Source organism: Neovison vison, chromosome 4 (genome assembly GCF_020171115.1).
Source record: "Neovison vison isolate M4711 chromosome 4, ASM_NN_V1, whole genome shotgun sequence".
Classification (NCBI taxonomy): domain Eukaryota; kingdom Metazoa; phylum Chordata; class Mammalia; order Carnivora; family Mustelidae; genus Neogale; species Neogale vison.
Window position 1 is genome coordinate 72827985 of NC_058094.1, and position 17114 is coordinate 72845098.

Here is a 17114-nt window from a genome sequence, read left to right on the forward strand (position 1 = left end):
TACTACAAAATTGCAACTCCTATTGAACCAGTATATGAATTAAGTACCTGAAATAAAAATATAACTTTTCTGTAACAAATTTGATCTGAATTCAACCAGGAGGGTAAAATCAGCCTTTATATATTAATTACCTATTTTTATTGCTTTAAATTGACAAGAGTTTGGCAAAAATGATTTGGAAATGTCCAGATCTCTATAGAAAGTAGCATGTACTTAGGTGTTCATTTTCAGTATCTGTATTTGGCATCAATAAAAGACAGTGAAGATCCTCAAATGTTATGTTTCTCCCATTGAGATGTGTTTTTCACAAGTACAACTACTATTTGACTAGAGTATTGGCCTAGACCTAGTTATGTGACTTCAGAAAAATTCTTATATTTGTACGTTATTATACACTGACATTTTGCTTACTATTTGAGATAGCTTCTTAGAATGAAATTAATAGAATAAACATAGAAATCAAAATGAAGATCATTTTTAAAAAGGTCATATACTAACTGGAAGAGGTTAGAGAGGTGGCTCAGATTTGGGGGAAAGAGGTTTTGCTTAAGGTCTAGCTTTTCTTGTTTAAACAGAGTGGTTGATTTAGATGGCAAGTAGGTCCTCTCTCGTGTGCCAAACCTGACTGGTTGGAAGAGGTCACTGCACTGGGATGAGATGTCTTGAAGCCATTTATGGGCTCACCTGGGCAGAATCCCCAGATTTTTGGGTGAAGTCTGCCAAAGTTTCAGTACTGGGATGTCACAGGAGGTGTGCCATGCATGGGCCATTTCTGGACAAGATAATGGTTGTCAGTAACTCTTTTAAGTATCTCACCATTTTTGCAGAATTTCTTACTATGCAGCAATAGACTCTTTATTTGCAAAGAAAAATCATCTGATCTGTTGTGCATATTCATTGACATCAATGGTTTGAATTATTTTGGTAGATTTTTTCACCTTGATTCCTTTTTATGATGTCTTGGAAAGTTTGAACATAGTTCCTGACCTCATTCACCTGTGTCTGATAGGCGAGAAAAGCCTTAATCGTATAATTACATAAATAACATTGTAATTGCTGTTGTGAGGAGTTCTATTATGGAAGAGCATTATACTCAGTGTGACCTACCTGGACCCTGCTGGCATGTCTGAGAATGTCTGCTAAGCCTCATCCCCTGAACTGGAGGGTGTACTACTTACACTCTGACACACTTGCTTTCTCTTGCATGGTTTTACAGAACATTTATTTACTAACAGATTTCAAGCTACCATTACTTTACCAGACATCTGCTCTATTGAAATACTGTACAATACTATTTTATTGATTTCATACCTTCTGACAACAGCAATTTGTGCACATACATTTTTCTCATACCACTATAGCTTTAATAGTCTGAAGGTAATAGTAAAAATAATGTACTGTTGTCTACTTACGCCAGTTTAGATGTTGTAACAGTTGGAGCTACCAATTTGGAAATGTACACAGTGAGTTATCTAAAGCTTTTGCAGAACTAAGTTGGCATATCAATCAAGATGCTGAGAGAGACTGAGTTTCTTTTTTTTTTCTTTTTTTATTTATTAGAGAGATGGAGAGAGAGCACAAGTAGGCAGAGAAGCAGGGAGAGGGAGAGGGAGAAGCAGGCTCCCCGCTGAGCAGAGAGCCCAATAGTGGGCTTGATCCCAGGACTCTGGGATCATGACCTGAGCTGAAGGCCGCTGCTTAACCAACTGAGCCACCCAGGCGCCCCGAGACATCACTGATCTGTTGTTCACAACTATAGCTTATGGGGGACTGTTTTTGGAAATTGAAAAGTTATTCTCCTGTTTTTGCTGGATGAGGTTTTGCTTACATGTTGTTTTATCACAATATTGAAATCCTGCATCCTTCAGCTGACTTTAATACAGGATTCAAAACATGAACTAAAGGATTTACATATATAGAGAACTATTGTGTGATAAAGTAGTGATAGCATCAAGTTTTTTTTAAATAAAGTTATTCCGTATTTTATATTATCAAAGAAGTCATCTTTTTAAAAATAGAAGTTTTAAAGAAATCAGTTTACATTGTTCTATTGTTCTACATTTTTCTAAAAAAAATTCTAAATTCTGTATCTTATACAATTACTTTAGCTGGTAGATAGTGTTCCATTTTTTAAAATATTTTTTTAAAATTTATTTATTCATTTTAGAGAGAGAGGCAGTGTGAGGAGGAGCTGAGGGAGAGAGGGACAAGCACACTTGTGCTCAGTGCTAGGCCTGACATGGGGCCCAATCTTACAATCCCGAGATCATGACCTGAGCTGAAATCAAGAGTTGGTTGCTTAACTAATGGCGCCACCCAGGCACCCCAATAGTATTCCATTTAATTTTTAAAACTCTTACGCATAAACTGTACACAAGTTTCTCTAGAGCAGACACCAAGAAAAAAAGGAAAAGAAAAAGTTGCAAAAGAATGGTCATGGTAGGATAAAATTGATATAAATTTTTATAACACTACACTCTTAATGGATACAAGTTTTATTGGAGAGAGGCACAAAAGTACATGCAAATGATTTATTCTAGCTTCAGGATGGTAGTTACTTTGGGGGATGGAAGGAGATTAAGAGGGCAGAGGTAAGGCTTAGCGGTGTCTTTACCATTTCTTCTTTAAAACTAACCAATAACAGGGGCGCCTGGGTGGCTCAGTGGTTTAAGCCTCTGCCTTCAGCTCAGGTCATGATCTCAGGGTCCTGGGATCGAGCCCCACATCGGGCTTTCTGCTCAGCAGGGAGCCTGCTTCCCCCTCTCTCTCTGCCTGCCTCTCTGCCTACTTGTGATCTCTCTCTCTCTATCAAATAAATAAATAAAAATCTTTTAAAAAAAACCTAACTAATAACAAATAAAAAATTGAAAACATCTGTCTAGTCTTAGTGATGATTATACAGGAATCTGTTTATTGGTTTATTGTTTCCCTTGTTTTATTGTTTTCTTGACATTTTTCATAATTTAGAAAATAATCTTACATTCTAATGAATAGTTTTAGGATACTCTTTAAAAAAGAAAATCCACATGTATCCAAAGTGCTTTAGAGTCAGATGAAGGGATGTATTACATGTACACATCTAATTGTCTCACTTGAAAAAAGTTAGCTATAAATAATAATAATAATAATAATATTCTTATTGTAAGTGGACCTCATCCAATCAGTTGACAGCCTGAATAGAAAAAGGCTGACTCTCTTGGAAAAGGGAATTCTGCCTCCAGATGGCTTTCAGACTCAAGCTGCAACATCAACTCTTCCCTGAGTCTCCAGCCTGCTAGTCTTACAGATTTTGGACTTATTAGGCCCTGTTATTGCATGATCCAGTTCCTTAGAATAAATCTCTTTTTCTCTGTCTCTTTCTATGTGTCTGTTTCTGTGTATGTGTGTTTGTCTGTCTGTCTCTCTCCTGTGTCTGTCTCTCTTGATATGAATAGGGATGTAGATATAAATCTTCTTTATTGATTCCGCTTCTCTGGAGAACTCTGGATAATAGCAAAGGGATTCAAGAAAAACTTAAAAAGTGAATTGCTTCTTCTGAGACCAGCCAGGGTGGTGTTCAAAACCAATAACTAGTGGTGTGGGTACTTCATAGGTAATAGATTGAGAATATATTTCCCAACTATTCAAAGATAATTGTTTCCAGGTGGGTTGGTATTGTCATTTGCCTCAGTTACACAGGCTTCGTGGAAGCCTGGCTGTTGAGACCCTGATGTCCTCAACCATTAATCCTCATCACATGTTGCTGCTGACTAGAAACTCATACTGGCTTCTCCAGGGCAACACCACAGAGTGATGGCTTCCCTTGTTGGTATTGGCAGTGTAAGTCTTTCTAAAGGGTGGGAAAAAAAATCCCCAAATAAATCTTCAGGCAATTCATTTTTGAAATTGAATAAGAGCCATTTGGGCAGCATACTCCATCTGCTGATACACTTGCTAATCACTGCCCTCTAATTCTTCTGTTGTTCAAATTAAGTACCTTGCAGCCATTCAGATACGGAATTGTGTTGCCATGTCTTCCCATAGCCGCAGCAGCTAATTAGTTCCTGGCAGGTCTGAAAATCTGAGAAGACCGCAGGGAGGATTTGTAATTACATACTGAAGTACAGCAAGTTGCTTCAATGTCTTCTGCTCAGCATTTACAATTTCTATACCATTTAGATTTTGAGTTTTCTGATAGAAAATGGAAAACCGTATGTTCCACATTCCTGATGGTGGCATCATCATTCTTTTTAGCTGAATAAAAGGAACACAAAAAACTGGATTTTTCACTGAAGGAAAGAGCTTTATAAAACCTGAAGAGGACTTCTCTAAGGAAGGTCTGTGGCACAACATTTATTCTTATTGTTACTGCCTATCTTCAAAGAGGTCAGATTTGAAGAATGTATTGAAAAAAATTCCTTATTGCCCTTTGACAGTAGAATGAAGTTTATTATTTTTATATTTATACTGGCACTCAGGAATTTCAGCAGTTTTTTAGCTTTGCAAGTAAATTTCTCTCATCATTTCCCTCCCGAGTTTCCTATATGTACGTCATATGACATTTAAATAGGACATCTTGGGATGCTTTTTTCCAATTATTTTCATCCTTCACAGCTTAACTCAATTTTTCTTTCTTTTCTGAGCCCTTTCAGGACTTGCCTCTATTGTTGTGGGGTTTTTTTTCCCCCAACTCCTTTGAAATCCTGTGATATGTAGCATCTATACTTGTCACTTGTCACCTCTTATTTTCAAACAAGTTCAGTGTTATATCCTCAGTCAGCCTTATCAGCTTATTAAGAATAGAAATCATGTCATCTTATCTTCTCTTTGGAATATGCTTTTATTTTCCATAGAAAAGTAAGAAAACAATCCTATTGTTCTAAAAACTGTCTTTCTCTCTAGAGTCAGAAAACCTTTTCTAAAAGGCAGTGTCTTTAAAACCTACTTCCTCCCAAGTCCTTTAATAATACTTCCTTGGATTCTGCATCTATCCAAAGGTAGTTCGGCTCAGTTTTCCTTAGAAAAAAATAAGACAAATTGGGATCTAAAATAAAATCATATTTTACTTTCTCCATGTTATTTGAGTGTTTTGTAGGCACATTGGTGGTTGAGTTACTAGCTCTAGAGGACAGCCATCTTCTAGAAAAATGATGTCAAGGCACAGCGGTCAGGGGGAAAGTTGGTGTCCAGAAGGGATAGTGAGCCTGATATTGTGGGCAAAGTATAAAAACAAGAGAATCAACTGGAACTGTCTTGGTCAAAGAGGTCTCCTGCAATAGTTAAAGAAGGAGGGGAGTGGGAAACAGCCACGTAAGCTACTAGACAGTCTACCATGCAGGCTGGAATTCATGGCCGCAAAGTAGTTGTTGATGAACAGTCTGAAAGAATGCTGCCTAAGAGCAGGGACTAATACCACTTCCCAGTTCTGTAATGTGGGCCAGCCCATAAGGGTCACGGTAACAATATACCATGGAACCCACCCAAGCATAAAATTATGAAGACTGGTTGACAGCCAAGTTGATAGCGATGAAGTGAATATGGGAGAGCAAAGGTTGAAAATGGAACACATGCTTAAGCTTTATAATGATGGAATAGGCAAGGGGGAAATAATGCGAGAGATGACAATACAATTTCTGCTTACCTCACTCCTCTCCTGTCACCCCCCTGTCAAACCATAGCATTTCCTGTACCTTCAGGGCAATTGCCTGTGTCAGTACCACTGTAAATCCTTTTTAGCCTTCCCACTGACACTAAACACTGGAAGGTGGACCCAGAAATCTGCATGTTTGACTGGAGTTGGAGAAACATTACACCAATACTTCTCTTCTTTTTTTCTTTTTTAAGAATTTTTAAGATTTTACTTATTTATTAGAGAGAGAGAGAGCAAGCAGGAGCAGGGAGAGGGAGGGGAAGAAGCAGACACCCTGACGAGAAGAAAGCCAGATTGCGGGGCTCGATCCTAGGACCCTGGGATCATGACAGAGCCAAAGGCGGAGGCTTAACCCACTGAGACACCCAGGTACCCCCCAGTACTTCTCTTCTAATCAAACTTTGTTTTCTTTTGACCTGTTGACTCGACTTTAGAAGTTCAGAAGTCGGGGCACCTGGGTGGCTCAGTGGGTTAAGCCTCTGCCTTTGGCTCAGGTCATGATCTCAGGGTCCTAGGACCAAACCCCGCATCCAGCTCTCTACTTAGCAGGGAGCCTGCTTCCTCCTCTCCCTCTGCCTGCCTCTCTGCCTACTTGGGATTAAGTTGCTTAATCTCTCTCTCTCTGCCAAATAAATAAATAAAATCTTTTTTTTTTTTTTTTTTTTTTAAAGAAGTCCAGAAGTATTATGAAGATGAGAACAATCCCATGGAAATTTCATGTTGCTGAAGGCCTTATGGCTGTCCTTCTCTCCAAGGCACACAATTTACATTGTATTTATGTGTGTGGTGCCCCCTAATGTTCTACATGTTTGTCTGGGTAAACTCAGGTCAATTTGAATACAAAATGGCATGCTACAGAGTAGTGCATCTTATTAAGGAGTTGCATAAAGGTGTGATAGAGACTTATAGCTCTATGGTTTGATTCCCTGTAGACAAATCATGTTCTGCCTGGGTCTTACTGAAAAGCTTGTACAAATTGTTCAAACTCTTTGTGCCTTAATATACTCAACTGCAAGAATACATCCTTACAAGGCTGAGACGAGATTTAAATAAAACAAAATGAGTCAAGTGCTCAGAAGTGCTCCTGGCAGGTGATAAGCACTCCATAAACATTTGTTATCATTATTGGTCTAGTTTAGTTATAAAATTGCCAGTTAGGCTTGCACTAGCACCCAGTCTAAAGCATTTTGCTGCTCTCTACCAGGATCAAATGAAAAGGCTTACATTTTTAGAACCAGTACAATGATACTTATTTTATGGGACTATTGGACCACTCAGAAATAGATTTATAAAAACATAGGGACGTATCAAGAGAGTAACTTTTTCTTTTAGCTAGGACTTAAAACAGAGACGTCTGTACATTTGAAGACTTACGGGGTGGAAGAAGTGAATGACTCCTGTATTTTTATTGTTTAAACATTGGTATGAGTGTGCACATTTATATAGTAGGTGTATGTATCCAGTAGCTCTAAAAAAAAAAAAAAAAAAAAAGGTATATCCTTCCCGTCACCCTTTTTTTTTTTTCTTTTTGGTAATTTATGTGTTACTTTCCCTTTTGTCCCTGTCTTCTTTCACCTCTTTCATAAATAATATATAGCTCTTCTCTGTCATTCTAAAGGGGTCATGGGGACTTTAAACTAAATTGATACAGCTATCAAGGTGGAAAGGAGAGACAAGGGAATATAATGTAACTTTAGGATGGAAAGATATGTGGTTTGACTGCAAATGCAGTCAAAATCAAGAGGCAGCCTTGATTGAGGACAACATAGAAAAGGTCCAGGAATGATCAGAGGAAACTATTACAGATCTCTTGGGCAGTGGGAAAACTCAATGGCAGAAATGTTCCTGCATAGGGGCGGGAAAGGAACGGCTAGGTAAAATGTTAGCGTATCAATCATGTGGGGAAGTGCACAGGAGTTGAGTCAGGTAAGAGCATAAACTCCTGGCCAGGCCTGGAATGAGGGCAAGGATGGGAGGAGAAGTACATGCTCCCCCACACCCACGTACACATGCATTCACATACACGCACCATCACAAACGTATCTTCAGGGTGTGGAGGCTGAGAAAATTAAGGCCATACCACCTCAAGTTTAGCTGATGTGGGAACAGAGGCAGAAGAAAATCATTAAAATCCCTTACTTACTGACAAGCCCTTGAAACAGACAGAGTGGATCTCCCCTGGGGACTCAACTGCCTTCACCTTGAGGTTTTGCTAAGGACAATCCTAGCCTGACCAACCCCCTACCCCAACAGGTCTGACCAGGATCCTGTAAGCTTACTTTAACAATTCCTTTATCTTTAAACCTCCAAGATAGTGTCCAGAATCATTCCCAAGTATATGGCCCACTGATATACACCTAAAGGGTCTCATGAGAAGATTTGTATTATTGGTAATAAATAACCTTTCTCCCAACAATAGCTAGCCCCTCAAGGTCCTGGAGACCTTGCTTCCAAAAATCCTTGGAGACTTACATCATCCCTAATCCCCTTGGTCCTCACCCACCGCGGAGTCCACCCCTGCTCTGCCTTTAAAAACTCTGACTGTAATCTGGCTCGGGGTCCAAGTCCCTACTCCGCTGTGTCAGGTATACTTGGGCCCAAGCTTAAGCTTGTCAAATAAACCCTCGTGTGATTGCATCGGTGCTCGGCTCCTTGGTGGTCTCTCGGACGCGAAAACCAGGCCTAACAAGGGTCCTCTGACTAGGACAGCATCAACAGCATAACCATGCGCTCCTGGCAGTGAGAAATGTGACCTGGTGAATGGTATGAGTGGAGAGCTGTGGGCTTTCTTTACGTGGGCCCCTGCAGAGGCAACACAGCACAGGCGGCACAGGCTGGGATGTTCACAATTCCCGTAAGTTAGGCCCTGATAGATAGTCCCTGAGCTCTTCATTTTGCTCCAGTCCATCATGTACTGCTTTTCTGTTCATGGCTTCTGAAGGTGAGGAACTGCAGGTCGGGTCCTTCTACTAGCGCTCGGACTGATTTCTTGCTCTCCGAGGGCTCTGTTGCTCACATCCAGCCCATGAGCCAAGGAAACAATTTCCACATGGATGGTACTATCAAACAAAGGCAAAACTGCAAGCTGCAAAATAATATAGGTGTGTCTACTTGGGGTCTTAGGGATTGCAATCTGGGGGATGCAGACTTGACTGAAATAAAAAATGGGTTCTGGAGAGACAAAAGAAGTTAGTTTTTAAAGAGAAATGGGGGGGATTTACATAAGCTGTTTTGAAGAAAGGGTGATGGGTGCTGCTTTATCCACATTTACATCAATCTAAGTGTGACTGGTTGCTAGCGCTAATGTTAAGCAGAAAGTTCATTTATGTTCACTATAACATAAGTAGATGGCTTGGTTTTTAGCTGAGCTCAGCAAAAATCTCTGAGAATTTGAGACAGATATGCACAAGCCCCACATCCTTAATGTCTTCCTGGTTCCATGTTAAAGAACTCTCTTAGCAGTGGTTGTTTCATTTTATTCTCTCCGTGGTCAATACTTTAAGCCTTTTATTTTCCCACTCAGCACTCTTGTATTTTGGTTTTTGGAAGCAGCATTATGTATAGACAAGGATGAAGGCTTCATATGTAGCCCTGCAGAAGGGTGCTTGAAGTTGTTTCTTGCAGGTTCCAGGAATCACCACAGAGATGCAGAAAAAAAAAAAGATAGGGGAATTAAAAATGAATGAATGCAGTGCAGGAAGTATGGAGAATAGTTGTGACACTGATAAAATGTATACAGAGGAGGGAAATTATAAAACATATTGAAGGTAGCCCAGAAATTGGAGAATAAGAGAAATGGCATATGGGAACAGGGAAAGGAGAATACTTCTCTAGTAAATCAGAAATTCAAAAAATTCTACCAAAGTTTTGTTTGCCTAACATGAATTCATTCTAGGGGAATGAACTAGCATTCATGAGCTAAAAAGAATGAGATGATTTTTTAAAAAAATTAATAAAAAGGCCTAAAAAGAAAAACTATAAAATAACAGCATTATATACTACACCACACTGAAAGAATATGAACACAGACAAAAAGAAATGGTAAAGAGAGTCCAGGGGTGCCTGGGTGGCTCATTTGGTTAAGCGTCTGCCTTCAGCTCAGGTCATGATCCTGGGGTCCTGGGATCGAGTCCTGGATCAGGGTCACTCAGTGGGGAGCCTGCTTCTCCCTCTACCTGCGGCTCCCTGTGCTTGTTCTCTCTCTTTCTCTCTGACAAATAAATAAATAAAATCTTAAAAGAGCGAGCGAGAGAGAGAGTCTATGTTTCACTGTGGTTTATGTATAATATAATATGACAAAAGATAGAGAATAATCTGGATTTTGTGGACATAAGATCTTATTGTATCTGAGATTCTCCTGTGACCTACAAGAGAAATTTCCACACAGGAAACAAGATTAGGGAAGGACTAGCTCACAAAATATGTGTACATTTTATGTGTTTTGGCAGGGGAAGGGGAAAAGCTATGCAAAAATGAAATTACATTAGAGGTGATAAGTGAAATCAAGACCATTTAAAACCAGGGTAATAAATGACACTAATGGGGGGGGCGCGGGGAAGACCACAGAATAGACTTTTCTCCAAGAGAGATATAAAAATGGCCAACAAGCAACAAAAAGACTGTCAACATCATTAGTCTTCAGGGAAATATAAGCCACATTGAGATAATGCTTCACACTTATCTGAATAGCTAGAATCATATATTCAAATATTCAAATAATAACAAATGTCGACAAGGCTGTGGAGAAATTTGAACCCTCATTCATTGGTGGTGGAAATAGAAAGCGGTGCAGCCATTTAAGAAAACACTTACTATTTCTCAAAAGATTAAACATAGAGTTACCATTTGATCAAATGATTCCACTAAGTATATACCGAAGAGAAATTAAAACATGTGCACACAAAATCTTGTATAGAAATATTTCTAGTTGCTTTACTCATTTTAGTCAAAATATGGAAACAATCCAAATGTCCATCAATAGACAATTGGATAAAAAGTTACATTATATCCATACAATGGTATCCTATTTGGCCATAAAAAAAATGAAGACCTGATACACACTGCAACACAGATGAACCCTAAAAACATGCTAAGTGAATGCAGCCATCAAAAGAAACGAAATCTTGCCATTTGCGACAACATGGATGGAACTAGAGCGTATCATGCTTAGCGAAATAAGTCAAGCGGAGAAAGACAACTATCATATGATCTCTCTGATATGAGGAAGTGGTGATGCAACATGGGGGCTTAAGTGGGTAGGAGAAGAATCCATGAAACAAGATGGGATAGGGAGGGAGACAAACCATAAGTGACTCTTAATCTCACGAAACAAACTGTGGGTTGCTGGGGGGAGGGGGGTTGGAAGAAGGGGGATAGGGTTATGGACATTGGGGAGGGTATGTGCTTTTGGGTAAATTGGAAGGGGAGATGAACCATGAGAGACTATGGACTCTGAAAAACAATCTGAGGGGTTTGAAGTGGCGGGGGGGTGGGAGGTTGGGGTACCAGGTGATGGGTATTATAGAGGGCACAGCTTGCATGGAGCACTGGGTGTGGTGAAAAAATAATGAATACTGTTTTTCTGAAAATAAATAAATTGGAAAAAAGAAAAAAAAACATGCTAAGTGAAAAAAATCTAGTTCAAAAACACACTACGCGATTTCATGCAGAATAAATTTTTAAAAGATTTTATTTATTTATTTGACAGAGATCACAAGTAGGCATCAATAAAAGAAAGAACAAGAACCATATGATACTCTCAATAGATGCTGAAAAAGCATTTGACAAAGTACAGCATCCCTTCCTGATCAAAACCCTTCAAAGTGTAGGGATAGAGGGCACATACCTCAATATCATCAAAGCCATCTATGAAAAACCCACTGCAAATATCATTCTCAATGGAGAAAAACTGAAAGCTTTTCCACTAAGGTCAGGAACACGGCAGGGATGTCCATTATCACCACTGCTATTCAACAAGTAGGCAGAGAGGCAGGCAGAGAGAGAGAGGGGGAAACAGGCTCCCCACTGAGCAGAGAGCCTGATGCAGGGCTCAATCCCAGGACCCTGGGACAATGACCTGAGCCAAAGACAGAGGCCTCAACCCACTGAGCCACCCAGGCACCCCAGAATAAAATATTTTAGGTGTAAAATGGCATGTACTTAAAGCTAAGAGAGGAAGTGGCGACTAGGACAGTGATAACTAAAGAGTCTGGGACTTCCTCTGAGGTGATGGAAATGTTCTAAAATTGATGGTCATAATGATTACAAAGCTCTAAGAATACTAAAAATCATTGACTTGGACACTTTAAATGGGTAAATTGTATAGTATGTGATAATATCTCAATCAAACTGTAAATAAGTAAATAAATAAATAGAAAAATTATAAAGAGAGGACATTAAGATACTTGGAAAAAATAAGCTAATATTTTCCCATTTCTTTTCAAAGAATAATATAATTAAAGGGGTAGGTATCTGCATGATCGTATTTGCGCATAATCTATCAGAACAGACACATTGAAAGGAAAATGTAACACCTAAAAATGTCCAGGCCCTGCAGTAGATAATTTTTCCAAACATTTAAAATAGAACACCAATTTTTTATGATCTTAAAAAGAAGGGAGAGAGAATATCTTCCAATTCATTTACAAGGCCAGTATTAACCTGATATCAAATAAGAAAAAGATATAAAAAAACAGAAACTAGAGACCAATATATTTCATGAAATAAAGCACAAAAAAATTTCACCAAAGTATCAGTAAGCTGATTCTGACAGTGTATAGAAAGAATTGTATAGCATGACAAAATGGAACTTACTCCAGGTATACCAGACTAGTGCGATATTTGAAAATCCATCATATGAACAGAATGAAGAAAAAAAACTCTTGTAATCGTATCAGTTGACACAGAAGCATTTCACAAAATCTAATACAGGATGGCTTAAACAACAGAAGTTTGTTTTCTTGTTGTTCTGGAGCTTGTAAGTCTGAGATTGGAATTCCAGCATGTTTGGCTTCTGGTGAGAGCTTCCGTCATGGCTTGCAGTTGGGCACTTTCTCATTTTTCATGGCAGGGAGAGACAGAAGGTGAACAGCGACCTTTTTCTCCTTATAAGGCCATAATTCTGTCAGATCAGAGCCCCATCCTTATGATGTCCTTTAACCTTAATTACTCCCGAAGACCCTATCTCCAGATACAATCCCATTGGGGGTAAAGGCTTCAACATATGAACTGGGGGAAGGAAACAATTCAGTGCATAGTGGAACAAGGCAAGGACCCCACTCTCATCATTCTTATCCCATATAGTAGTGGAAATTCAGGCCATTGTGAATAAGACAAGAAAAAGAAAAGGCATAGAGATTAGAAAAGAGGAAATAAAACTCCCTCTCTTTTCAGATTTGATTCAGACATGGTTTTCTGTATGGAACATCTCTGGGATCAAAGAAATAAAACAATCATAGAATTAACAAGTAATTTTAACCAGGTCATAGTATATAATAGCAATACACCAAATTAAATACATTTTTATACATTTAAAACAAACATGTTAAAGTTCAAAACATATCATCATTTACAGTTGCTATCCCCAAAATCAAATGTTTGGGTATAAATCTAATAAAACATGTGCAGGATCTGTATGTGGACAATTACAAAAGGGTGATGAAATAGATGGAGATGCATATTGTGTTTATGTATTGGAAGACTCACAGAGTAAGCATGTCAGGCCTCTCTAAACTGATGGATAGATTTAGTGCAATTTCTATCAGATAGTACGTTCTTTGCAGACATAGACAAGCTTATTCTACAATCGTTATGGAAAATCACAGGCCTTAGAGTAGTTAAAACAGTCTTGACTAAGCAGAATAAAATAGAAGGAATCACTCTCTCTTACATTAAGTTTTAACAGATATTACAGTAATCTAGATAGTATATATTGGTGAAGTACAAACATATTGCTTAAAAGAGCAATTGCTCAATAAATGTGCTAAGATAGTGCTTGATAGAGAACCCTGAAAGACCCACACAATGGGTTTGTCAGAAGGGTGATAAAGTAGAACAATTGTAAAATCTAGTGGGGGGGGGAAGGGAAACTCAATCTAAATGTCACATCTTAAACAAAAATAACTTGAAATAGGTAATGGCCTTAAATGTAAAACATAAAACTGAACAATTTTTAGGAGGAAGAACATAGAAAGTCTTACTAATCTATAATGAAGCAAGGAGCTCTGAGATTTGACACAAAAATTATGATCCTAATGGGAAAAATTAATAGCCTGGGCCTCATCCAAATTAAAACCTTTTGCTTTGCAAAATACCCTCTGAGAAGGATGAGAAGACAATCTCAGGGGAAATATTTGAAAGCTATCTATCTGATAAAGGACTGATATCCAGAATACATAAGAATTTCTCAAACCTGACGATAAAAAATCCCAAGCAATCCAGTTATGAAATGGGCAAGTGACATGAACAGACTCTTCACTGAAACATACACCTATATTGAGACTAAGCACATGAAAAGTTGCTCAATATAATTAGCCATTAGGAAAAAGCAAATTAAAACCACAATGAAGTATCTCTGTACACCTATCAGAATGGTAAAATAAAAAGTAGTGACAACACCAAATGCTTACAAGGATGAAAAATTCGATTAGTCATACATTGATGGTAGGAATGTAAAATAGTATAGCCACCTGGAAAATGCTTGGCTCTTTCTTATAAAATTAAGATGCAATTGTTATATGACCTAGAATATGCACTTGGGCATTTATATCATAGGAATAAAACAAACAAACAAAAAATGTCCACACGAAAATCCATGTGTCAGTGTTCATAGCAGCTTATTGATAATAGGCCCAAACAGGAAGAAGCCCTGATGTCCTTCAAAGGGTGAATAGTTAAACAATCACACATTGAAACCAAGGAGTTCTACTCTGCAGTGAAAAAGAGCTGTTGTCCTGCATGTAAGGCAGGGGAGAATTCTCTGGATGGGGCGGGGCAGGGGTGGGGGGACTCTCTCTCTTGCACTGTGCCAGGCTTTCACCCTTTCCAATTCAGCTCTTCTCCCTTCTTTGTTCCACCGGGGTGCTGTAATCTCTCACCTGGCTTCCAGATCCCTCATAAAGCTGTTTTCATCCATGAATGGTTGTTAAACTGGCAATTCCATGGTTGGGGGGTAGGGACAGTGAATGAAGGTTGGGACCTCCTATTCTTCCCTCTTGCTGATATTGCTTTCCACTAATCTTTTAAATAAATTATTAAAAAAAAAGGAAAATTAGGACCTTAAAAATAGGTCTTTCATATTTAGCAAACTTATTTTCCCCCTTTTTGCTGGCCCTCATTCCTTCCTTTAGATATAGATCTACATAGACATTTCTATTCAGCCTAAAGGTGTTCTTTAAGCATTTTTTGCAGGCAGATGTGTGGGCTTTCAGTTATCTCAGGTTTTGTTCATCTGAAAATGTCTTTATTTCACCAACTCTGAAGAACATTTTCATTGGATATAAAATTCCAAGAGGAGGTGAGCAAAGTCATGACCATTTCTGTCTCGGATCCTTTGTTGAAGGAGTGTATACAGCCCAGACCTCCTTATTGCTTGTTTTGTCATCACAAAGTTTGCTGACAAAGATCCTAGAGAAAGGTATCAGTAATGGCGATAGGACTCAAGAGTTAACTCCAAACCATAATATTTTATTTTTTTTAAAGATTTTATTTATTTATTTGACAGAATGAGAGAGAGCACAAGTAGGCAGAGGGGCAGGCAGAGGGAGAGGGAGAAGCAGGCTCCCTGCTGAGCAGAGAGCTGGACGCAGAGCTCTATCCCAGGACCCTGAATCATGATCTCAGCTAAAGGCAGAAGCTTATCCAACTGAGCCACCCAGGCTCCCCTAAACCATAATATTTTAAAGTTTATTTTTTAGAAGGCTTTGGGAAGTTGCATGGACTCTATAGAAAAGATTTAATATCAGTGGGTTAGGTTCTTATTTGTTCTCACTGTAGGAGAAATAAAGATTAGACGTGTATTTTAGGCTCAGATTTTTGAGGACTTTTCATATTGGTCATTGTTCAGTGAAAGTGGAGAAGCAATATCTCAGAGGACAGACAAAATAATAGCTTATATCATAAAAATTATCCTGGTATCAGTATTTAGGATGGATAGGAAAGAGAACATATAGGAGTCGGGGAGATTAGTTTATGCTTTAGCTTTTAGCTTTTAGCATGAACTCAGGGTGGAGAAACCAAAGTCCAATGATCATGGGAAAGTTAGAGAGGGAATGGGTTCAAAATCATTCTGGACAATATCTTAGAAGACATGGTAACAAATCAGTTTTGAAGTATATGGGGATGTTTTCAACTTAAATGACCAGGTACTTACAATGCATTAATTGCTTTACGGAATATAAGTGGAGGGGGCAGGGTTGAGGAGTGTGGCAAGAACTCTGTGTTCCATGCTATTTAGCTAAAGCATATGATGGCATTTGGGACAGTGCTAAGGGGAGATGCCAGAAATGGAGATGAAATTAGATTTGAAAATGTTTTGGTGCATAATTTAAGCTATATGAAAGGGGTATGTCACATAAGGAGAGAGCAGAACAGAAACAAAAAAGAGCTGAGGACAACATCCTAGGGACAACAATAGTTAAGAGGCAAGTTGAAGAAAATGAGCAAGCAAAGGAGATTGAAAAAGCCAGGCAGCAGACAAGTAGGTGAGAGTGAATGCTATAGTGGAGGTTATGGGAGAAGTTTCAAGAAATGGGCATACTCCACAGCTTCCAGAAGAAAGCAGGCTCCTCTAAGTGGGCACTATGCTCAGTGACACAGTCAGGTAAGGAGGGCAGTTCATTGTAATCTTAGCTAGGGTCACAGTGTTTTTTCAACTACATTTTTTTAAAGATTTTTTATTTTTATTTTTTTTAATCAGAGAGAGAGGGAGAGAGAGCGAGCACAGGCAGACAGAATGGCAGGCAGAGGCAGAGGGAGAAGCAGGCTCCCCGCCGAGCAAGGAGCCCGATGTGGGACTCGATCCCAGGACGCTGGGATCATGACTTGAGCCGAAGGCAGCTGCTTACCCAACTGAGCCACCCAGGCGTCCCTCAACTACATTTTTTTTTTTTTTTTAATTTGAGAGAGAGACAGTGAGAGAGAGCATGAGTGAGGAGAAGGTCAGAGGGAGAAGCAGACTCCCCATGGAGCTGGGAGCCCGATGCGGGACTCGAACCTGGGAGTCCAGGATCATGACCTGAGCCAAAGGCAGTCGTCCAACCAACTGAGCCACCCAGGCGTCCCTCAACTACATTTTTAAAAACTTTCATAATACTTTAAAAACAATGGTGCTCAAACAATATATTATATATTTGGAACAGGGTAGGAAGGAAACTTGAAATATTGTGCAAACGAAATTCAGAAACAAGATTGACCTCTTGCATTGCTAACCAGAATGGGGCATTTTGATCATTTTGGTTTGATTTTTGACATGGAATCCTTGACCTAA